The 24,526-nt window shown below is 44.7% G+C and overlaps 1 protein-coding gene across 2 annotated transcripts in view; it reads left to right on the top strand.

Annotated features, from left to right (window-relative positions):
- The first annotated feature begins 4,068 nt into the window (after positions 1 to 4,068).
- MRAS (muscle RAS oncogene homolog) overlaps positions 4,069 to 24,526 on the top strand; it is a 283,297-nt gene continuing 262,839 nt past the window's right edge. Inside the window, exon 1 of one of the 2 annotated variants that reach the window (XM_086957117.1) lies at positions 4,069 to 4,927. The gene's annotated coding sequence lies outside the window, so the exon portion shown is untranslated. Of the gene's footprint in view, positions 4,952 to 24,526 lie in introns of both variants that reach the window. The other variant, XM_086957118.1, reaches the window with a different exon arrangement.

Below are 24,526 nucleotides of genomic sequence, written 5' to 3'. Positions count from 1 at the left end.
GTCTTTCCCGCCCCCCCTCCCGCTTCCGTGTCTTTCCCGCCCCCCTCCCGCTGTCCGTTCCTCTCAGGAAGGGAGCAGCAAAAAATAGGCCCATTACAGAGTGGACCTTGAGGACCACAAATAAATTGAATACATAAAAGCATTAATTTCCATATAAAGAGGTTAGAAGAATCTGCAATTGTGGTTGCATGCATAGAGTGACCTGATCCTTCGTGCAAGATTCTCATTGGATCATTGAAAACTTGCCAAAAAGACTAGCACGCAACCTTCCTGAAAAGCCTCATTTGATCTCACGAAACGTTCGGCCATGCTTGAAAGGCGACACTGTTCAATCATTTCATTGTGATACCCTCAAAGATGTATCATTGGTATAACAGAAAATGTTTTACTTTTTAATATTGCACATATTCATGGCGAAAAAAATGTGTAATACACTCGGCATTCTTTTATGAAGTGTTTTTTAAATTTCCCTTTAATTTAATGTTTAAAATAAAAATTATTATAGATTTCAGTGGATCAATAACATACAAATTCGACTAAAATATGGATTCAAGTGACAAGCCTTTTCCCAACCAATGGCCATGCGGTGTTTCTAACATGGCGGCGCTATGCTCTGCTGATGCACCGCCATGTGGTGTATCGTCTCTGTCGATGAGACGGGGTGTGCACGCGAGCAATGGTGACGCGCCTCGCGCGCGCTGAAGCAGCTGTTGCGGAGGCCGGGTGCTAGCGGTGCAGGATGTCCTCCTGCAGCCCTGCCATGTCTCTGAAGAGATGCCGGGCGGACTGGGGGGAGTTGGAGGACGAGTTCCAGCAGCTGCAGGTAAAGTCCCTGTCGAGGTTGGGTTGGGGGCAGTGCGGTGCCCCTTGGAATCCTTCCCAACCTGGAGGTCAGAAAGCAACCTGTGTATAAAGTCCACACATGGCCCATTGTGGTTATTCTGTACAATTAGTTTCATGGTGACCTTGTGCAGCCAGCCTCCCCCAGCCCTTATTCGCACTCTGCAGACCATACGCCTAGTGTTCAATGGGTTAGAGGAGTCGCAGGGATTGTGCAAAGTGTAGAGCGCTGCAGTCTAGAATTAATAAATCCGAAAATGTAGCATGTAATGCAGTTAATCACTTTTTAAGCATATCTATTCAGCGGGCCGCCATGGATTTGCTGATTATCAAAACGTCTAGTTTTTGCATAGTTGCGTCTAAAGGGATATTCAGCGGGTTAAAGACGTTACAGAGTGTTCATTACCACATGTCGTAGGTTTCAGTGATCTACAGGAGTGAGATAAGATCAAGCCTTGCACGAAAAACAGTAATTCTCCATAATTCCAGATTCTAACCTTACTGTCATGAGAGGCGAACTCGCCTATCCATAAACCAAGAGTAGCCCTGCCTTTTTATCAAAAGCTTAGGAACCCTTTGTAAACCTCATAATGAATTAATTGTGAGTAAAGTGTTGCTGTTTCTCTCGGCAATAGCACCAGCAAAGCAGCTGAGTGCTAATGAAACCCAAGCAAAGCATTTAGTTTTTGAAGACGTCATGAGTGACACTGGTATAGGCTGTCATCGTTGTTGTGGTAGGTGACATCACCTGATAAGCACCTAGATCGAGACTGGCCAGCTTTCTTGCAGCTCTGAAAATATTGCCATGTTAGGTAGGACATGAGCGATCGCCTCTGGCTTGCAGACAGTGCAGAGCAAAACACTGCATTATTTTGCTTTCAACATCTTTATACCAGTATCCCCTTGCCTGCTATATAGTTCCTGATTTTTTTTGTTTGCATGTTAGTTTGTCTGTCTAGAGCAATGCTGGTATTATGTAGTCACTAACAACATGTCGCAATTGCCTGATGAGTGCTTTGGTTGTACAGAAGCATTTCTGCCCCCGCTTTATGTCATGTTCAGGTAATCTGGTTGCGCATGTGAACAATAGAGTGGGCATAAGGCAGTGTTTCTAGGTGGACTCCATATGTTTGGCAGCTTCTCATGTTTGTTGATATTTCATTAAGAGCTGTGGAACTGTTTGCTTAACTGTGTTTTAGCCTTCTAACCATAACAAATAGAAAATACCTGGATGCCTTCTAAGATTGAATCAGCTCCACCCCATCCACTCCTGAACACACACTTGGCTCCTCTGGGGGTGAAGATTGGTCTAGCTCCTCTGAATCAGGTTATCTGACTACTATAGTGGTAGTTGCTGACGCTAACTGTAGGCAGAATACCACTGTAGGCAGAATACCTGGCTTCCCTACCACCGGCTGGTGTCCACAGATACTAGGCTGTACTGTACGTCTTAACACTGCAGAAATCAGGACAACCAACCCCACTATAATATTAAAAAAGAAAATTAAAAAAGAAGCTGTAAAAAAATACTTAATAATGGTCAGAACTCTCTCCGTCTCTCTTCTTTAGTTCCAGTCACAATAATGTCAGCAGACTTTGCCGGAAATGCTTCATGACATAAGTAACCCTTCACCTCCCACAGACAGTCGAACATCACAGTAAATCTGTGGATCTCTCTTGCTCTTGACTACCACTTGTTTCTTTTCCTGGTCATATTCTTGGCCACCCATATGCACCACTGGAGTGAATGTCAACTCAGTAAATGATCCGGTGGTAACCTTGATTAACATTCTTTCTTTCCATTTGCGTGCAATTTTTGAGTCGGAGCTTTACTACAGGCCTAGTCTGAATTTCTTATGGTGTCCGTTTTTTACAGTAGACTCAGGAAAGCACTTTAAATGCCCCAATTCAAATATCCTTTTCAGAAAATCAGAATGACGAGAAGCCAAGACCTCTACTAATAGAAGATTTTTTGTAATCCAGGGCATAACGAATCCGTCCTTTAAGATGTGTAGCTTTTTTTTACATTGTGATGTTGTGCAAGTTTATTTTTTTTTAAATACACTATTGGCTGACTGTTGCATTGGATCCGCTGTGAATAACAACATGCAATAGAATGTGAATAATAACATGCAATAAAATGTGTTTTTCTGTACTCTGACACGATGTTTCGTTACAAATACACTTCGAGCTAATTGAAGATATCTTGCTGTCTGTCGGAAAACCATACTCGTTTTGTTGTTTCTCCAAATGTTTTGAGTACCTTTGGCGCATCTGACCCTGTTGCTTGACATTCTCTAATGCACAACACAATGCTTGCCAGCAGGGTTTTGCCTGATGAACACATAAAAGTTACACACGATCGTGCATTTAATGTGATTATAATAGCAGTTGCAAGTGTGTGTGGGGCTCTTGCGTGTGTGTGTGGGGGGGCTTTTGTGTGGTGTGTGTGGGGGGCTCTTGTGTGGTGTGTGTGGGGGGCTCTTGTGTGGTGTGTGTGTGTGCAAATGCAATACGTCTCGCATTTGCGACAGAGTAAGCTATTGGCATTGTAAATGACAATGCCATTTTTTTTATCTGTTTTCAAAACCAACACATAAATAAAAAGTTTGTAATTTACAATGCCAATAGCTCTAACTTTTCCGGAGGCGAAACCGTTGCATTGTAAATGCTTGTTTAGGAATTGTGCCCTGACAGTTCCCATCCTTACTTTATGTATGCACAGCAACCGCTGCAAAAATATATATATATATAAATGACTAGCAATGCAGTTAGTAAATATCTTTCAGCGTGCTGGATACATATTTTCTATTGGTCAAAGTGCGTGAGGAAAACTTTCAGTGCTCCAAGAAAACACCGCTGAATTGCCAAAAGTAAATCATCCTCTATGCACAACATAAGAGCATAGAAACATCTGTTAAGTATGACACCAGATGTCTTCTGAAGCCACCTTAAAATATATTTCTCCCAGCCCACCTTAAACCCATCTCATTGGAGGAAACGCCGTGGACGAGTCCATTTGACAGCACCTACTTTTAGGACGTTCTAACGGGATAACCCCGATTCATTTTTATTTTGAACAAGGATCGGGAAGGGTTTGGAAAAGAGTTTTGCGTTTTTACGTGCATTCAATAAATGTGTTTGCGTGGATAAAGGGGTTAACATAGAGAGGCTCAGACCAGGCTCCCCCTGCTCTGGAACCATGCTATTTTTAGCATCAGCTGTTGCAATATAAAGAATCTTTAGCGTAGAGCGCAGCGCACTCGGTGCATGTCAGTGCAGGGAGCAGATTGTATTGGGTGTTCGGTCACTCAGAGAAGTAAAGGCTGCTCTGGTTTCTCGTGCAGGACACTGAGGAGATCAGGAGCTAGGGGCTAGGGGATAGGGGAGGGGTGTTTTGGGAGATCTGGGTGTCAGGGGAAAGGTTAGGAGGCGGAAGGGGGCAGACATATCTTAGCGCGGGGCACAGGGAGGGTCAGAGGAGCTTGTCTTGCCGCGGGAAGCCGAGGGACAGTGAACAACTTCTGTGAGGCCGGGGGTCGGCGACCGTCACTGCCTCGTCGCGGGACACTGAATCTCTCGGAACAGGAAGCCGTGAAGGAAGGAGAGTGCATCTCAGCAGAGGAGGGAGGCCGAGAGGTGTCTGATATTAGGTGCAGGGGACAGTGAGGACCAGGAGACTGCTGCCCCTAGGACAGTGGGGAGCGAGGGTCGCGGAGTATCCGAGGAGCCGAGAGGACGGCGGAGAATCACCGAGGACAGTGGAACTCCTATGGTCCGGGAGTGTCCAGAGCGGTAAATAACAGTGCTGGGGGGCCACCGCATCCCTCGGGCAGCACAGGGCATCTCGGCTAAGGGGACCAGGGTCGGCGTCTCTCGGTGCGGGCAGCCGAGGAAGCAAGCAGGTCACGGGCATCACTTGAGAACAAGGCCTGGTTCCTGGTTCTGACGGGAAGCTGGACTGTTTGACGGACTGAACTGGAATCACTGTCTCCCGTAGGTGCCTAGAAGCGCTTCACGTAAGCAGCGGCGGCCACCACCTCACTGACCATGCGGGGTCACTGCTAGATGCTGCCACCTGTGTCCGGTGAGTGGCGGGCATCCTTCTATGGTTGGTACATTACTGGATGATAATGAGATGGCATGGGTAGGACAGTTCGGCCGCATGTGGTGTGTGGCATGACGGTGTTAACCCATGCTCATAAGGCTGTAATGAATTAATTGGCATGGTGTCATCGTCAAGAGGGTGGGCGGAGTGTCAATTGTGGCTGCATTGCACGTTCAGTGCTTTTCTCCTTGTGTCACATGGATAGCACAGATTGTGTGTTTTTGACGGAAAGAGTGCACAATTTGTGTATATTCCAGATAAAGCGTGGCATTTGTGTGTATGTGTTTGTTCACGAGAAACATCTTTGTGTGTTCGCTGTGGTGTCTTTATTCTTTTTGTGTAGTTCCTATCGAAGACGTCCAGGGTGAGGGTCTAATGTTCTCATAGAGGGCAGAACCATTGTGTGTGGAACTCAGACGAATGTTTCCTGGCAGTGTGTATATCAAGGGAGCGGGTATTTCACACGCTCTGTATGTGTCCGAGTTTCAGGGACGCACACACTGCGAGTGGATAGGTCTGCAGCCTACACCCAGTGTGTGTTCGCATGTGTTTCTGTGTTCAGAGAGCGCACCCAGTGCCTGAGTGGGCGGGTTTCACAGAGTGCACCCAGTGCGGGCGTTTCTATTGCGTGCACTTGGCCGATGGATTTCGCCACACCAGGTGTGTTTCAGTGCGAACACACCCAGCCTCTGAGCTTTCAGTGTGTGCCTGTGTTTAATGGAGCGCAGCCATTTGATGTGTATACTTTAGCACCTATGAGAGCACCTAGGGCCTGATTACACGTTTCGGTGCTCCTGAAGCAGGCGGCATGCCAGGACCACTGACACTCACCGCAGCGTGCCCGCCAGATCACAAGTCATTTTGTGGTCATGGGGGGGGGGGGCGGCGTGGTGGCCCGCAGTGGTGCTGTTTAAAGGCTCACTAGACCTGCCCTTAGAAGGTTACGGTTAAGTGGGTGTGAAACTGGGGGGAGGGGGGGGGGGGGGGGGCTCATGTCAATCATGTTGCGATTCACAGCTCCTTTACAACAGGGGCGGCCTTAGGCATGTGCAAGCTGTGCACCTGCACATGGCCACCAAACCTCAGGGGCCTCCACGCCAATATATGTCCTTAATATAATAGTCCTCTGAGGATGGATACATATTTTGTGTGGCGGCCCCTGGCAGGGATTTGGTGGTCTCCGGCTCTGTTCCACTCCCAAACACCCTGGCCCCCCGCTTCTCTGGCCTCCGCGCTCGCCCGGACCCCCTCTTCCGGGGCCCCCTACCTACACTCCCTGCCCAGGGCCTCCATGAGCCTAGAGCCGCCCCTCTTTACAACACACCTATGTGACTTCTGTACCTGAAAGACCACCCTCCATTGGACTCTTTTATAGGCACCCCTCTCTTGTGAATAGTGCAGAGCATTACTTGTTTTCATTTTTTTCAGTGTCTTTTAAATTGAATGACTCTATGGTTTGTGTCTCGTTGTACTTGTTTTTACTGGGCGTGTTGTGTGAAACACACCGTTGCAGTTTCTGAGGGTATCAGGGGAGTAAAACAGGGACACACAGTTGTTGTCATACAGGGGACCCTTAGCCTCCAGGGGCCATCCCAAGGCCTTTAACAATCTGTTAGATAGGAGAGACTCCGGGGGCCCTTACTGTCATGTTGCGGAGCACAGGCCCACGAATATACTCTGCACAGTGGAATAACACAGCCAACACAATTACTTTCAATTAGGAATCTGGAGGTCCGGATCCTGGTCCTTAATATTGCCTCCCTTGTACACGTCATGGTTCATACCGTTAGAGACATACATGACGGGGTCATTTAATCATATCCCCTCCCTCAATTTACAAAATGGATTGTCCCATCCCAACATAACATTCCTCCTTTACCCACACAAAACAAAAGATAAGGTAAACACAAAGTTTAAAACAAAACATGCTAGAACCCACACTTGAAACTAAGATATGCACAGCGATGCTTCAGATAAGTTAAAACATCATCACACGAAGAGCTATAGAATGCACAGGTTGAATATGTTACCTTAACAGTGAATAACAAAACATTCCCAACTTAATACAAAATCCTTCAACTTCGTGATAGCCGCTGGCCTATGTCGTAGGTCATATCTCCCCATGCTTTGCCTCTGGGGACCTGGCTCATCCTTTTCAGGCTCACCTCCGCCTATGTTGCCTCTCATGATAGTCCCATGGAATTTAGGGGAATTAGGCTGCTGGAGGGGATGTATGACGTTACAACGCACGCTTTTACCACGCATGCCGTTACAACACAGTTTTTACAACACATACCATTACAACGCATAGCTCTTTGGGGTGCTGGATAGTGAATAGTTTAATTTACTATTCCAACTCCAGTCCCCGTGGATAGTAGGGAAGGTGTTGGATAGAAAATTAAATCTATTCCCTATCCTAGAGCGCCCCCCAGCGCAATGCGTTGTAATGGTTTGCGTTGTAATGGTTGCGTCGTAATGGTAGTGCGTTGTAAAAGTTTTGTTGTAAAGGCTGTTTACCTGCTGGAGGTGACTATCGAACGTCCCAGGTGAAGGGAATGACGTGCAGGCCCCACCTAGCAGACTCCTGGCATGGGTCTCGTCATTGTCAACCTCATCTGTTCGAGAGGTAACATAATTGTTGCCAGTACAGTTTTAAGACGCTATGTTCCTCATGATTGTTTCACCATTTTTCTGGTGGAGATTTGTCCAGTGGAAATTACACGTATTTACCAGAACATAAAACGGGGAGGGTCACGGAGCCCTTATTTGTGGCATTATTCCTTATTGTATCTCTTCAGGCATGTACAAGTTGCTACAAACATACCACTGTGCATGCTCAGGCCTGCTTTATTAATATGTATCTAAGAACCAGAAAGAAAAGTGTACCACAGGTGAAAATACTCAATGATCATAATCCCATAGAAGTCTCGACTTTTTCCCTCGAGAATTGTTCCTCTAAAATTGCAGAATCTTTGCTTTAAACTCTAGAACCAATACTAAATCTCATTATGATGGCGGACGGACTACCATTGTCTTGGAATGAGGACAGGCTGCCCAGATGGTAGCCTCCCCACATTCCGAACCACGATGCGACTGCCACCACGGCGGTCGCATTGCATATATTTTGAATTGTGGCGGGGATGCGGTCAGCAGCCCCGCCCCAATACAAAAAATAGGGGGTGTGCATATCCCTGCACTACATGGCAGGCACCATTTCCCAGGCCCAGGTTGGAAGGGGGGCCCCCTACAGTCCCCCAAATCCGTTTTCGCATGCCTGATCAGAGCGGGTTAACCCCTGATGACAGACAGGCAGAAAGTGGTATTGTAATCACCATTCTTGTGAAGGAGGGAGGTCCGCCATGTGTTCTGAATGCTTCCGACCATCAGGACGGTGGCAGTCCGTCTTTCTGATGCCACCGGTCTGACCGCCATCGTAATGTGGAGGTGGGATCAGCCCTTCTGAATGGCAGGGGTCCCCCACCGATGGCCTGGCGGTGGCGGTCCTCTCATCATCGTGATCAGGACCTAAGTTATCAATTCACTAAAATGTCATGGTGAGTGAAAATGACATCATGCACCCTTTGACACTCAATGAAATCACACGATTGACTTGCTTATCTCCACCTTAGTTCCCAAAAGCACCCTATTTGTTGACTGGAATATGAAGTCAGTAAACAGGGCTTTCAGAGCCATTGACTTGCTGTGCGTTTTCTGCTGACTTTACTCTGGCAGTGTTAGCCACACCAAAGGGTAAGCAAACTGCTACCAGTGGCTTACCACCCAGTTGGCGCCCTCGCATCTCTCCCAATCCCATTACTGAGGTGAAGGCTGAGTCGTTTGCTGAATGATGCTAGGACCACTTCAAAATGCTTCAATATAGACGACTGTGACTTTTCTGACATTTCAGCAAAATATCATGCTGATATGCAGTATAATTCCTCACACCATGGTTGAAGGAGATCTTTGAAACTCACGCATCTCACTCACTGCCTTTCCTCTGAGTCATTTTACAGCAAACACATTTCCAAATATGCAATGCAAAAGGTCGCCTGGAATCTGATATACATCAGATGACTTATTACCTCAAATGGGTATGAAGTACTATGAAAATGCTATAAAAGCTACATTATACCCTGACACTGTTTCTCTCATTTAGGCCCTAACATGCAAGAAGGCACTCCGCTCCAGGAATGCTTTGACATAACCTAATTTCAGTGATCCTACCTCAAGGTCTGAACTCGAAAATAAGGATCATACAATGGTTTCTGCTTACCACCTGATCCTTTCCTTTCAACATGCAGTGCTAAAATTGACCCAAAAAACTATCAGTGCAAGAATCAAAGGATTTCTTAACAACCCCTTTTCAGTACTGTTGAATGCCCTGGTATCAACACTGCCTAATCTTGGTTCCACCTTTAGCCCCTTTATTCCTGCAACCTACACTTTCTGTCTCCATCTCACTCTTTCAGGTTCTTTATTTCCAGCCTTCACCGTGTGTTTCTGTCTTTGACATTTTTCTTACTCTTTCTCTCTATTCTACCCTTTTCCCTCTTCGTCTGGAACAAAGTATGATGATAAGTCAGTCCCCATACCCCAAAATGAACCTCGGTGCCTAGCGGATGTATGATGTTACCTCGCAATCAAAATGATTGCGGTTCATCACAACGCTCTATGCTCTATACCTGGACCCCTTTATCAAACAGATAGAAAAAAACGAGAGCATATCCCCGGTATGCTATCACCAAAATTGCTGCAAAATCTTAGCATATGCCGACGATCTTGCCATCACCTCCACAGATCCCGCCAGCTCTATTCAGGCTTTAGAACTCGAGGCCCAGAAATTTGGCAAACTGGCAGGATATGCCCTCAACAAAAATAAAACACAGATTTTGGTAAACGCGAAAGTCACATGGACTGATGAACGGGTGGTACCCAATGCTAAATACTTAGGGGTCCAAATCTCACCCAAACTGGAGAACATCGTAGCAGAGAATCTAATACCCCTCGCAGCCCAAACAAGGAAAGCGTTACAACAAATAGACAACTTGCATTTAACGCTAGTGGGTAGATGCAACGTTATTAAAATGACGTACTTCCCTAAACTACTGTACTTCTTCCGCAGTATACCCCTAGAATTCACCAAAAATCACCTACTTAAATTCCAACAAATTTTTACTCAATTCATCTGGGCATACGCTCAACCCAGACGCGCCCTTAAACATCTTACTTTGTCAAAAGAAAGAGGTGGCTGGGCCCTTCCTAACATCATCCTCTATTACTGGGCATCAGTCGCGCAGTATAGCTCAGAACTGGTTATGGAATCTACTCTCTCTACAGTCGGTCTGCCCTCACCCTTTCAGATCCTACTGGGGGATCAACATTGGGGATGCCTACTTCGAGAAACAACTTACGGCTACTACAACCGGGTTAAATTTAAGACCTTATTAAATTCCTTCAAAGTATTCCGTAACATCCGAAGAATATATGGGATAGGCAGATTTAATTTTTACTCACCCATAGATAACAATAATAATTTACCAGCTATCTTTGACACATCATACTTTTCAGAGTGGTATCGGGCCGGAATAGTTAAACTTGGGGACCTGATTACCACAGAGGGAATCAAACCTTTTGCAAACCTACAAGCCAAATTCAATCTGAGAAACCAAGACTCCTTCAAATATCTGTCTATCCATGCCTTTCTTTCCAATAAAGTTGGAGGAACCTCGGGCTTCTCAGAAGTTGAATTTTTAAATACACTTCGAAACACTATCACTCCCCGCATTGGTTCTCTGTACAACATACTTAATAGACAAACCCCCGATGACCTAGAGGCCATTGCTGCAAAATGGCACCTCAAACTTAACTCACCAGAAAGTATCTTTTACAACTCCCTCGCAGTATCACAACAGATTTTAATATCTGCCAAGCTGCAAGCACAACACTTTAAAACTATCTTCTTTCTATACATGACACCTAGTAGGATCATCAAATGGGGGACTGGTAAAGGAACATTATGTCCACGCTGCGCTGAAATTGGGGCTGACTCTGTACACATCTTTGCGACATGTTTAACTATAGCTCCGACGCTACTTAAAATACAAAATACACTTAGCGAAATAGTGAAACATCCAGTCTCCTTAAACCCTACAATTATTCTCCTTGGTACACAATCCGACTCACCAAGAATAAAGGAAGAAGGGCTGGTATTTATCGCTATGGCAATTTGGAGACTATGTATCTCCTCAAGTTGGTTAGATACAGACTCACCCTCCCACGCGCAATGGCTGGCTAGACTGGCTGCCACCTTCCACTTAGAAAAAGCAATCTATGCCAGGAAAGGAAGAAGGAAAAAGAAGATAGGGTTGGAAATATGGGAAAGATTCTCCTCCTGGACAGAGCAACGGGGGCAATCAGGCTCAGCAAATCTATAGGAGAATGTTACATGTAAAACTTGTTTGAAGCTCGTATGGCTCTTATCCTTTTCTTAATTCTTCAATTTTTCACCTCTTTTCTGCTATCAATAACTACTTTCATACATTATCTTGTACATACATAACTCAATGTTTTTTTTTTTTTTCTTTCTTTGTTGTTTTTTGATTTTCCTTTTACTCTTTGATTAATCGGGGAACAATTAGCACCGAAGGAATACCGGGCTCCCAGGGGTGGGCGGGGGGGGGGGGTAATTAAAATGAAAGGCTTCCTGATGTCAAGATTATCTCTAACTGCAAAATAAAAAATATATAAAAAAAAAAAAAAAAAAAAAAAAAATGATGGCGGACGGACTACCATTGTCTTGGAATGAGGACAGGCTGCCCAGATGGTAGCCTCCCCACATTCCGAACCACGATGCGACTGCCACCACGGCGGTCGCATTGCATATATTTTGAATTGTGGCGGGGATGCGGTCAGCAGCCCCGCCCCAATACAAAAAATAGGGGGTGTGCATATCCCTGCACTACATGGCAGGCACCATTTCCCAGGCCCAGGTTGGAAGGGGGGCCCCCTACAGTCCCCCAAATCCGTTTTCGCATGCCTGATCAGAGCGGGTTAACCCCTGATGACAGACAGGCAGAAAGTGGTATTGTAATCACCATTCTTGTGAAGGAGGGAGGTCCGCCATGTGTTCTGAATGCTTCCGACCATCAGGACGGTGGCAGTCCGTCTTTCTGATGCCACCGGTCTGACCGCCATCGTAATGTGGAGGTGGGATCAGCCCTTCTGAATGGCAGGGGTCCCCCACCGATGGCCTGGCGGTGGCGGTCCTCTCATCATCGTGATCAGGACCTAAGTTATCAATTCACTAAAATGTCATGGTGAGTGAAAATGACATCATGCACCCTTTGACACTCAATGAAATCACACGATTGACTTGCTTATCTCCACCTTAGTTCCCAAAAGCACCCTATTTGTTGACTGGAATATGAAGTCAGTAAACAGGGCTTTCAGAGCCATTGACTTGCTGTGCGTTTTCTGCTGACTTTACTCTGGCAGTGTTAGCCACACCAAAGGGTAAGCAAACTGCTACCAGTGGCTTACCACCCAGTTGGCGCCCTCGCATCTCTCCCAATCCCATTACTGAGGTGAAGGCTGAGTCGTTTGCTGAATGATGCTAGGACCACTTCAAAATGCTTCAATATAGACGACTGTGACTTTTCTGACATTTTCAGCAAAATATCATGCTGATATGCAGTATAATTCCTCACACCATGGTTGAAGGAGATCTTTGAAACTCACGCATCTCACTCACTGCCTTTCCTCTGAGTCATTTTACAGCAAACACATTTCCAAATATGCAATGCAAAAGGTCGCCTGGAATCTGATATACATCAGATGACTTATTACCTCAAATGGGTATGAAGTACTATGAAAATGCTATAAAAGCTACATTATACCCTGACACTGTTTCTCTCATTTAGGCCCTAACATGCAAGAAGGCACTCCGCTCCAGGAATGCTTTGACATAACCTAATTTCAGTGATCCTACCTCAAGGTCTGAACTCGAAAATAAGGATCATACAATGGTTTCTGCTTACCACCTGATCCTTTCCTTTCAACATGCAGTGCTAAAATTGACCCAAAAAACTATCAGTGCAAGAATCAAAGGATTTCTTAACAACCCCTTTTCAGTACTGTTGAATGCCCTGGTATCAACACTGCCTAATCTTGGTTCCACCTTTAGCCCCTTTATTCCTGCAACCTACACTTTCTGTCTCCATCTCACTCTTTCAGGTTCTTTATTTCCAGCCTTCACCGTGTGTTTCTGTCTTTGACATTTTTCTTACTCTTTCTCTCTATTCTACCCTTTTCCCTCTTCGTCTGGAACAAAGTATGATGATAAGTCAGTCCCCATACCCCAAAATGAACCTCGGTGCCTAGCGGATGTATGATGTTACCTCGCAATCAAAATGATTGCGGTTCATCACAACGCAGTTTTTACAACGCAAGTCGTTACCATGACTTGCACTGTAGGGTGCTGGATTTAGGAATAGTATAATTTACTATTCCAACTCCAGCCTACGTACAGTAGGAAAGGTGTTGGAATAGTAAATCTACTATTCCTTAGTCTAGAGCGCCCTCCAGTGCAAGTCGTGGTAACGACTTGCGTTTTAAAAGCTGCGTTGTAATGGTACTGCGGTGTTTTGACCGCGTCGTAAAGATTGTTTACCGTGCCTAGCACTCCATTTTGGGGACTACTGCCAGGATTTATTTTTCAATATTGGACGTTGACCCGGAGCTAGAGAGAGGAAGATAACACGGAGACAAATTAGGAGGTAGAAGAAAGAGTGACAGAGAGGATGAAAGCAGGTATGAAACAACATGTGAGAGTGAGAATTGAGAATAGTGGACTGGTGTGGCTCACTGGTTAGAGGCGGCAGACCCGGAAGCAGAAAACGGCCCGGGACCAGGGTTCAATTCCCGACGCGGCAGGGTCATGGACCAAGGTCAACGGACTCGATAATTCTCGCCTCGGTGCCTACTCTAACCAGGGATCACACTCGGCAACTCTGGGCATTAAGCTTGCCTCATCTCTACAACGGCCCCCCACAGACGCTGGGGAGGCCTGGTTTCACCCTGGAGATACCCAGAAGGGACCATCTCACAGGGAAAGCCAGGACGGGTTCCCCATCGGTCTTCAGCGCCAGGACGCTCACGGGCAACAGTGCGCTTTACAAGTCCCACACATTTACATTTACATTTACAGGAAGTGGGGATGATAGAGAGAAGGCATGAGGTGGAATCAAGATTAGGTAGCCATGGTATTCAGCAACCCTCCTTAGTATTCGGCAGCTCCAGCTGCGAGCTCCCTAAGATAAAACTGTGGCCCCTGCACCTATGATTGTCACATAGCTGCCATCCACAGCGCATGCGCAGCCTTGTTGCTTGCTCACCCTGTGGTCAGAGCAGTGTGTTGTGAAAGCCGTGTCTCCGATAACACACTGACTCAGCTCTCTTTGCGCTGCCCGCCTGCCCGCCCCACGTGCTCTGTCCGATGTTGTAATCTTCTCAGGACTATTCCCACTGGGGCCCCGATGAGATCACCATTTAGAAAAGGCAGGAATAGAATATTGTGTCACTGTCAATTTGGTTAGTGAGTGTCCCGCCTCCTTGAAAACATCGGCTCCGGGGGCACACTCGTACGCAGGTCACGAACTGTACGCAGTTTTTTTCCTCATTACATTTAGGCTCGTGAAGGGCCATTAATCTTTCTAGACCCTTTCTGTAAACCCGTCTCGCTGAAGTACGTTACACGAGAAAGCCCTCCGTTTCCAGGTCCCTAAGCGTAGCAGTATCCACCTTGCAACGCTTTAAAAAATGACGTTGTCATATTACTTTGTGCGAGCATTTCTGAAATCTGATTTATTTTATCAATTGCTTGGTGTCGTTTTATGCCGTGCTGATATGTTGCCTTCTAGCTACATCAGAACCCTAACTAGGCCAAAGTTCGGCTGTTGGATGCCTTGTTGTGTTGGAAGGGTTAATTAAGGCATAAGGGACTCATTTCGAGAGGCCTTGTATTTTTGGTGGCAATTCCGTACTCAATAAGTACAGATAACACTGGGTGTGGTGTTTAGCTCGCACAATGTTACCTCCAGTTTCTGACTTCCTCACCTTGTGGGGCACACTGCGATATATACAGCACATTTTTCTCCCTTAGGACCTGCAAAAATCACAATGTTGTAGTGCTACCTGCTCAACTTCCTCCAGCCATGAACTAGAGAAAGTTATGAGTGAAAGGGCGGTGTGCAGAATGTTCGCACTACTACCTGTCAATCTGATTTGCACCCAAACTCGCGTGTTCACAAAAGGCTTTTCTAGGCAGTTCGGGTTTCAGGTGTTTTCTGAAGTTCAGGTGTTTAAGTTCTGCTCCCAGGGTTCGGTTGAGGTAATTTCAGAGTGTGGGGTTGGAATTCCGAGTTGCTGCCACAATTTGTTTGTTACCACAATGTATGTTGGCAAATTATGTGCACGTTGCCAAGCTGATGTTCCTACTTAGTACTTAAGAGCCAGGGGAGGGTACCGTATGGATGTCCCCTGACCGTATGGATGTCCCCTGACCACTTGCTCCTGTAGGCCTCGTTCACGATATTCCACTATCACCAGAGTTGTTTAGCTGCAGTTTTCATATTTTTTTTGCAGCAAAATGGGTGAGTTTGATTTGCTTGCGCTGGGAATGCAGCCCAAGGTAGGCACGCATTGTTTCAAGTTCAAGTTTATTTCACGTTTATTCGGACCGTTGGTCCACAAACAATACATGTCGATAAAAAGTTCATCCAAAAAATTAAATAAAACATTTCATTAACACACAAAAACACCCTACAACATATTGATCTAAAAGCCTACGCTGCCTCAGCCAGTTCCAGACTCTCTATTAGGATGAAGTCTGAGTAGCAGTATTTTTTCTGTATCTATACTTACTTGTTTGCTGGTGCGGGATAGAAGGTGGCGGGACACCGCAGCCTTTATCTAGTGCAGTTATTAAGACAGTCAGCACTATTTATATAATAATACAGGGGTTTCACACCCTTTGTTGCCATAACTCCTCTCTCCTTGCTTGTTCAGTGCAGCATCGCTGTTCCTAATATTCCTATGCCCCCCTTAACATACCTGAAGTTTTAAACACCTGAACTGGGTCTTTGGTTTGTAGCGCAACCCCTTCCTGTGTGCCCCAGAACGTTTTCAAATTATTTACCTTCCAGTTGTAATTTATTGCTAACGACCGCACTTAGTCGATATTCTAATGCTGTATTTATAGATGGATTATTTTAAGAATGAAATGTTTTATGTGTGCATGTTTTATGGAGTGATTTCTGTTACACACCTATTGCGAACGACAGCCACTCCCTCCAAGCCCCACCCTTACATTGGTCAAACCAATCAAAATTATAGTACGGAATTCTTTTCTACGAGGTGGATCAATATTAAGCTGTTGGATGTGTCGAAAGCCTACACAGGGTGAATCAGTAAAACCTGGTAAATGTCCTCTCTCGTCTGTCTGTGGCGCTTTCCCACTTTGCTTCTTCTTGCAGATGAACCAGCCTGCCACTGCTACGTGCACTGAGCTCCTGCCCTGCGTCGAGCTATATAGGCTCTCCTGTGGTGCACTTGGTGGCTCCCTGGAGCCAACCTCTTTAAGTAGCGGTAGTTCACTACTGAGCTAAAGAATAACCCTGGGTGTAGGACTACGCTACGCTCACAGAGCGTGCGTAGTTTGAGCAAGTACACGCTATGCGAATTGCATGTAGCACAGTGCAAAAACGCATAGCGGGCCTTTTTGTATTTACTTTGTCACATTTGCTGTGCTTCAAAGACAGAGGTCAGATGTCAGGCTTCGTCTTATGACAAATTTAACTGTGTGACAATCTTGCTGAGGTACATGGAGTGTGAAGGGAAAGGCTGCAGGATGTAATTTTTTTATACCACACAATAAAATGTAAATATCTATAAATGATTTGTACACATGTTTCATAATAAATCAGCAGTTAGGAAAGCAAAAATGAATCATATTTATTGTGATCCTAAAGTGCATGAAAAAAATATCTTAACCCGTTCAGTGCTTCGAACGTCCAACGGTCGTCGCGTGCACTACCTCGCTAGTGCTGCGCACGACCGTTGAACGTCCGAATCCCGTTAGCGCAATAGAACGTCCGCACTGGGGCGGAATGTTTGAGCGCGCTTAACGGGTTAATAGCATCAAAACAAATTAAAACATTTTTACTTTGTGATGCACGCATGATAAATATTCACTGAAACCCGATTTTCACTCATTATCATGTGTGTGCTATATGGTTTTATCAGTAAAACTGTATGCCTATACAAATGTAGTGACCATTTCAATAGAAAATGTGCTGTTTGTAAATGACAGTGTGCTACCACACCATGCTTTAGTAGTATATTTGTGATAATGTGCTCCAGAATGCACCACCAACTATGTAGTACATACTTACCACTCTCCTGCACTTTTATGTCAAGCTTGACATGTTCACAATCCCTATGGCTTCAGTGATGTAATATTGATGTCGGCACTCCCAGTCTGAAAATTACTGTATTACCACTAGTGCAAAGATACAGAACTACATTCCTAAGTCTATTTTTAAAACAAACCCTTGCAAGTATTCCCAAGCAAAACTTCGGGTGAACCTTCCAGTATTTTTTGCTGCTGCTTTTTTTAACTTTCCAAATCCATTTCAATAGAGAATGTTCTCACTAAACCTAATCATACACAATCATCCCACTTTTGCAAGACTTTCTCACATAAATTGAGAAATATGAACGTGGCCTAACGGCCAGAGCTGCTGACTTTGGATCTGGGGAATCAGGTTTATAGCCTGGCGTTGGCTCTGGGCATATCACTTAATCTCACAACTGTAAAAAAAAAAGTCAGACCTTAAGTAATCTGGCGCTCATGTAAAGTGCTCCAATGCCCTTGGGCAGATTTTGCACTATATAAAACTGTACTAGATAGATATATAATATGTATGGGGACCAAAATGAACTAATGCACCTCTTTTAAATACACACATGGATCTAAGACCTTGTCCCATACTTTGCTACAGAAGGGGTTTTCAAATATGCAAGAAACACTGATGTCAATACCAAGTCATGTGATTCTAGTAAACAGATGCTATAGTCCAGAACACAACCCTGAAAAGCTCCGGTGCAGTTCACCATGTGCCACTTTTATGTGGATATCAATATCTTTGCCACAGTACGATAAAGACATATCGAAGGTTATGGTCAAGATCATGGCATTTGCAAACAATTATTGTTAGCGAGGAACATAAAGAATTGTAAGGAGTATGTTATTTTGGTAATTCACAGCATTTTGAAAGCATGTCTACTATCACATTAAAGAATCGCCACACCTCTTGTCCGTTAAAGCTAGCTGGGTCGGGAAAATGTGTCATTCTTAAAAGGGGGTTGTGGTTCTATAAAGATTGGGAAGCACTGGATTGAAGTCTTGATCATTGTCAAAATATTACTCAAAGGCGGGTGTTATACAAATCAACCCAAACAATAGATCAGAGCATTCAATCCAGTACTCTCCCATTCAAAATTACGAATAAAGCTCTAAACATTCAAAGGCATCCAAGAACTGAACAATGTTATGTAGAGATCAAAATCCCTAAACTCCTCTATAATTTGTACTGATGGTTGCCTGTGATGGGCATTGGTACTCCATTTTGGAGACCCAGACTTATTTTTCATCATAAGACTTCGAAGCGGAGCAACAGAGGAAAAAGGCAGAAAAGGAGAGAAACAGGAAAGAAAGAGTGAGATAGGGACTGGCAGCATATGAGTAGTAAAAGAAACAGACTTGAGCTGGAATCCAAACAGCAGAAGCAGCAGGAGCACTGTAAAAAATCTTTGGAGCCCTGCACTTCATTTTTACAAACTAAACACTGACTCAACATTAAATAATTTACTTACCTATTGGAGATCCGAGTCCTCCTGGGAAACATATTTCATAGGCAGAAGACCTGGACAATAAAATTCCTGCCACTAGCTCTTGTCTTACAGATTTAAGGAATCTCAAGCGGGCTTTGTTTTGAGAACAAGGGTGCATAGAAGGTCATATCTTCTAATGTTTTCCTTCTGGACCCTGGGGACAGGGCTGTAACCAGTACAGAGTTTAATAGACAATATTTTGAAGGAAACCTGCAACCTAGACAGTTGCATATTTTTAGAGAAATGTGAGATCTGCTGAAGTTTGGTTCATGACAGGTTGCCTCAATCATAATTATTTGGAGCCTGTTTTTATTTGTCTTTATTAGCCGAATCAGTGACATACACCCGTTGCGAGAAATATACATTGTGTGCAGTTGTGCAAATGAGTGAATCCTACCGATGTATGAGATTGAGACAGTGTAACACGCCAGAGTCTGTGTCCAAGTATTGTAGCCACTAAATCATGTCACCTGCAGCCTGTGAAGTGGGCAGTTAGCCAAACCCTCTTCCTTGCTGTTGCAGTAATCAAACATAGCACCAACAATAGCTCTAGCGAGGCACCAGATGTTGCTTGGGCTTCACCCTGTCCACGCAAGTGAATTGTTATGAAGCCCTCATCAGCTCTTTGATCTGGTGCCTTTGCTACAACGGATGAAGAGCCCGGCTGCTCAAATGTGGCACCCTCTGTAGTCAGGCTAGAGGTCAGTCAGTCAAGTGGTCCCGGTTAAGATCCTTGTGCAATCTACTGATCAAAGGTTTCAATGTTTCAGTGCCATTGGATTAGTTTCAAGTTTGAAAACTGGAAAGGCTACCTCACCCTTCCTTCCTGTTTGGGACAATCAATGAGTACCATTAAATTGACTTAAAATGATGTCTGTCATGCACTATATGAACACTATTAATATTTGGGGTTTTTCAGCAAAGAAAAAAATAGAAAGAAGTCTTGGAAATGTCCCAAGAGGTATGGGATCATTATATAAAAAGTGAATTTTATTTACAGTGGCCACTCGTAACCCAAATTTACAACCTGCGACAAGTCATGGAGGAGGGCAAGTGCATTCTGTTTTTGAAAAACATAATCCCAGAACTTCCTCGAAGGAGATGTTAAGGTATGGAAAATCGATTGAGATGTTTGTGTGGTGCGGTAACGAGTAAGAAGTCGATAATTCAATTATACCTAATCACCTATTATATATAATCAACACCAAGTCAGACACTAAACACAAACCATACAGAGCCATACACAATGCCACAAGATAACAAAGGAAATATGGCTTTAGAATGGGATAAAATGTCTGTGTAGCAAACTCAGCCTCAAAATATATAAATACACATATATATGTATATGTGTGTGTGTATATATATATATATAATTTTGTACTTTTTTACTCACAATGCATTAATGCGGTGTATTATTTAGTATTTTCACTATGTTCATTGGTTGATCATGTGACGCACTTGAGAGGTGGAGCATTACTTAAAACAAATGTATATAAATAGTCAGCTGACCGGGTGTATGGTGTGTGAACAAGAGCACTCGTTGCTCGAAATGCGTCGTCCGTTGAGAGGTCAATAAATCTGCCTTGCCGACAGCCTGGGGTCCGTGTATAAATCTGCCTTGCCGACAGCCTGGGGTCCGTGTCTTCATTTCGCCGAGTCCGGAAGTGGTGAAGATTGTTGGTTTTTATATATATATATATATATATATACACACAGTGTATATATATATATATATATATATATATATATATATATATATATACACACACACACACACACGCATGCAACATCAACTCCGTTCCGCTTAGGATAGCACTGTGCATCTCCTTCATTACAAATGTGTACCCAGCTCAGCCATGCAATTCAGCCATACGATTCGGTCTTGCTCATGCTCACAGGTCTGTCTGTCTGTCTGTTTGTCTATGAGCAAAAGATAATACTGAACTTCCCAAGCTTCCATAACACCTGTAGAGGCAGTTGCGTTCTCTTTTAGAATGAGAATTTAGAGCAGGGACAGAGTGAGGAAAACTGCAGGGAAAGCAAGGTGCTGTTATTTTGAGTCCTATACTGGGAGACGTAATATGAACTTATAATACTACTGTTGTTGTTCCTACTCCATTGTTTTTGACTCAGGAGGTGAGAAAGGTAGGGTGAATAGTGAGAGGGGGGCGAGATGGAAAGTGTGCGGAGGGTGTAGTAGAGAGAAAGCCATAGCGGTGAGAGCTAGGAGAACAGCATGAAGAGATAGTGGAGAGGGAGCAGATGGAGAGAGAATGGCGAGGGACAGAGAGAGGACAGCTAGACCTACAGGGAGAGAAGGGATGGTGAATTTGAGAAGGAGTGGAGAGTGAAAGGAGGAGGAAGGCAAGCCTGAGAGAATGCACATCCTTCCAGCAAATACATTCTCTAGCGCCTTGAGGCCCCACGGGTGAGTAGCTGCGCTTTGCAAACCCCTAATTGATTGATTGATTGAAGTAAAGGTGAGACTTGAAGAGGTCTTTACGTTTACTATGCAGCACTCAGAATAGATTTGACGTTACTTTTTTCTTTAGTCACCTAGTGCGCTGCTATCGTGGGTCACAGCTGTGACATTTCACTTGCACTGACGACAGGGCTGACACAGTGAGATCATGATAAGCCTTGCGACCTTTGGCATGTACAAAACAAAAACCTGAAAACAAATAGAGCCTGGCATTAGAGAACAAGCAATATGCAGTGTCTCATACGCTTATTAACTCTGCCCTTTCCATTTTGTCACACGGTAGGATGTGTTTAATGATGCTTCCTGATTCCACAGGCGGCAAGCTATGGCTTTTCAGCTAGTCTTACTGGCTAGGGATTTTAGGTTGCAAAACTCCAGCTCTTTAATCGGCCCTGCTGTCGTGACTCACTGAAATTTCAAGAGTCCTAGAGGCACCTTAGATGACTGAGCAGTCACATACGATGGTAAAGAATGATGATGGATTAAACCCAGATAAGTTGACTGGGGGTGATTGTTTGATTTGCACAAACGCTCCATCCATTATCCCCTTTGGTATCGCTTTCTTCGCCCTAAGTTGGCAGGGTATGCCCAGATGCGGGTCCCTTGCTCACTTTGCCACTGGATTCAAGATAGCCTGGCTGATGAGGGTTATGAACCCGAAACCGGTCCTAGGATGCTTGTTTCCGGTCCAGGGAAGACATGGCTTGGCAGTTCGGGCTGGACTGTTCCCATGAGGCACAGGGTCAGACTGATTTGCATATGGCCATGTCTGAACTGGGGTGGTGGAGTGAGCTAAAGAATGATGATGGATTAAACCCAGATCAGTTGACTGGGGGTGAGTGTTTGATTTGCTCAAACGCTCCGTCCATCATCCCCTTTGGTATTGCTTTGTTCTCCTTAAGTTGGCAGGGTATGCTCAGACGTGGGTCCCTTGCTCACTTTGCCACTGGATTCAATATAGCCTGGCTGATGAGGGTTAGGAACCCGAAACCGGTCCCAGGATGCTTGTTTCCGGTCCAGGGAATTCATGGCTTGGCAGTTCGGGCTGGACTGTTCCCATGAGGCACAGGGTCAGACTGATTTGCATATGGTCATGTCTGAACTGGGGTGGTGGAGTGAGCTAAAGAATGATGATGGTTTAAACCCAGATCAGTTGACTGGGGTTGAGTGTTTGATTTTCCCAAACGCTCCATCCATCATCCCCTTTGGTATCACTTTGTAAATATGTGTCAGCTGGGCATCCTTGGTTCAGTTCCCTGCACCTTGAGCCCTCCATCTTGCCTTCTCCGGACAATTGCGTTTTGATCAAAGTCTTAGCAAGGTTTATGGACATAGGTACATGGAATGAAATCCACAGTTTGTTTCATGGTATGCCCTTTAGCTCTTAACTCGCCTCGGCATCTCTCCTTCTGCCAGTCTCCCCTGCATGAGTCTCTTATGTAGCACCACATTGTGAACTGAGCTCCTCTAAAAGTTCACCATTTCTGAAAAATAATGAGACTGGTAGCATAGCCATATAAAGGGCTGTAGTCAAGATCCCACAATTTTCTCCAGGGTTAAATCCATTATTTAAGCTTCTGTCTTTTGGTTTTGAACTCTATAAACATAGGCACAGATGTACTATTCTTTGATGCAAGGCAACTCTGCACCAAATTTGCTGCACTGCCTTGCGCCAATGTAAGAGAGAAAGAAATTGCCATACCTATTAAAATAGGGTGCAGTTTTTCTCTCCCCCACGCTGCTGCGTTTTTGGCAGCCATGCACCAATGAACACGCCCTTACGCCATAGGCCAAGGGTGTATGTGATCTCTTAAGCATATGTTTTGTACTAGAAAGAGTACAAAAATATGCTTTAAGGTTTTTCCCACTTTGTATGTCTGCTCTAGAATGACACAAACATGCCAAATTGAAAAAAATTAGGAGGATTTAAAATATTTTTCCTCGTTAGCGTTACACCTGCTTCAAGAAGGTGAGAGATTTTTGCATATATCCCTTTCTACCAATGTTTGTAGACAGGGATTTGTGTCAAAACCTCTGGGTGCTTGCATGGGTCTGCCTATTCATCACCCATGCAACACCCTCTTGGCACAAAGTAATGCAAAACAGTGCATAGCGCAACTGTACGTTACTTTGTGATACTATTTTTTGCGTTGGATAGGAAATTCCACCCTAACACTTTGCACTGGGTTTGCATAAAAAAATTACTCAAACCTGACACAAATGTTTAGTAAGTCCAGTCTCGGCCCATATAGGTAAGAGCGATGGGGGAGGGTAGTGTCTATTTGACAGACGACGATTAGGGAAAATTAATTGATTATTTAATTTGACCTCGGTGTTGTCTGTCCACCCCACCGCTCTTACCTGCACAGGCCGCTCCTGAGTAAGTCTAGGCCTTAACCTCTAAACCGCGTTGCAACTCCTCACCTACCGACCTCTTTCTAATTTTTGCTAACCACATATTCTATATTTTGAGAGGCCGAACATTGCACATGTAACCTGTATGCCAACTGAAACACCAACGTCGGTTTCAGCCTTTTAAAAGTCACTGTTTGAAAATTAAATGGAAATATTGACAGATAGGTCTCCACAATGTTTCGAAGCACTTCCAGACATTAACCCACAAGTACAAGATGATGCATTGATTTGTCTAGGATCACACAATGTGGCTAAGTTGGAAGGATGATATTCAAACTCAGATGTGTGAGCTTGAGATTGATGACAGCATTCAAGGGCCAGTCATTTACTTCTCATTATGTTATCGTGGACAACAGCCAGACATCCCTTTCATCTAATTTGGGCCTCAAGTGATCCAATTTACTATACCTTCATTGGGTCAGTGACCATATGACACCTGTTTCCAATGTGTCATAGCTATAGTGTTTTTAAAAACTGCAAACGAATGCTTCTTTTTGGTCACAGAATGTTGGTAAATATTGGGATGTGTGAGGTGGAGAGGGAAGAGGAGGGCAATGAAGGGAGAGAAGGAGGGTGAGGTTGAGAGGTGGTGGAGGAAGGTGAAGCAGAGGAGGACAGTGAAGCAGAGAGAGAGGAAGGTTGCATGGAGAGAGAAAGGATTGTGGGCAATAAGATGAGATGTGTTCAAAGAGTGGGTGAGGCAGAGAGAGGGAGTGTGGTACAAGGAGAGA

The sequence above is a fragment of the Lissotriton vulgaris genome, chromosome 2_1, assembly GCF_964263255.1.
Source record: "Lissotriton vulgaris chromosome 2_1, aLisVul1.2, whole genome shotgun sequence".
Taxonomy (NCBI): Eukaryota; Metazoa; Chordata; class Amphibia; order Caudata; family Salamandridae; genus Lissotriton; species Lissotriton vulgaris.
This window is presented reverse-complemented; position numbering and strand designations above follow the sequence as displayed.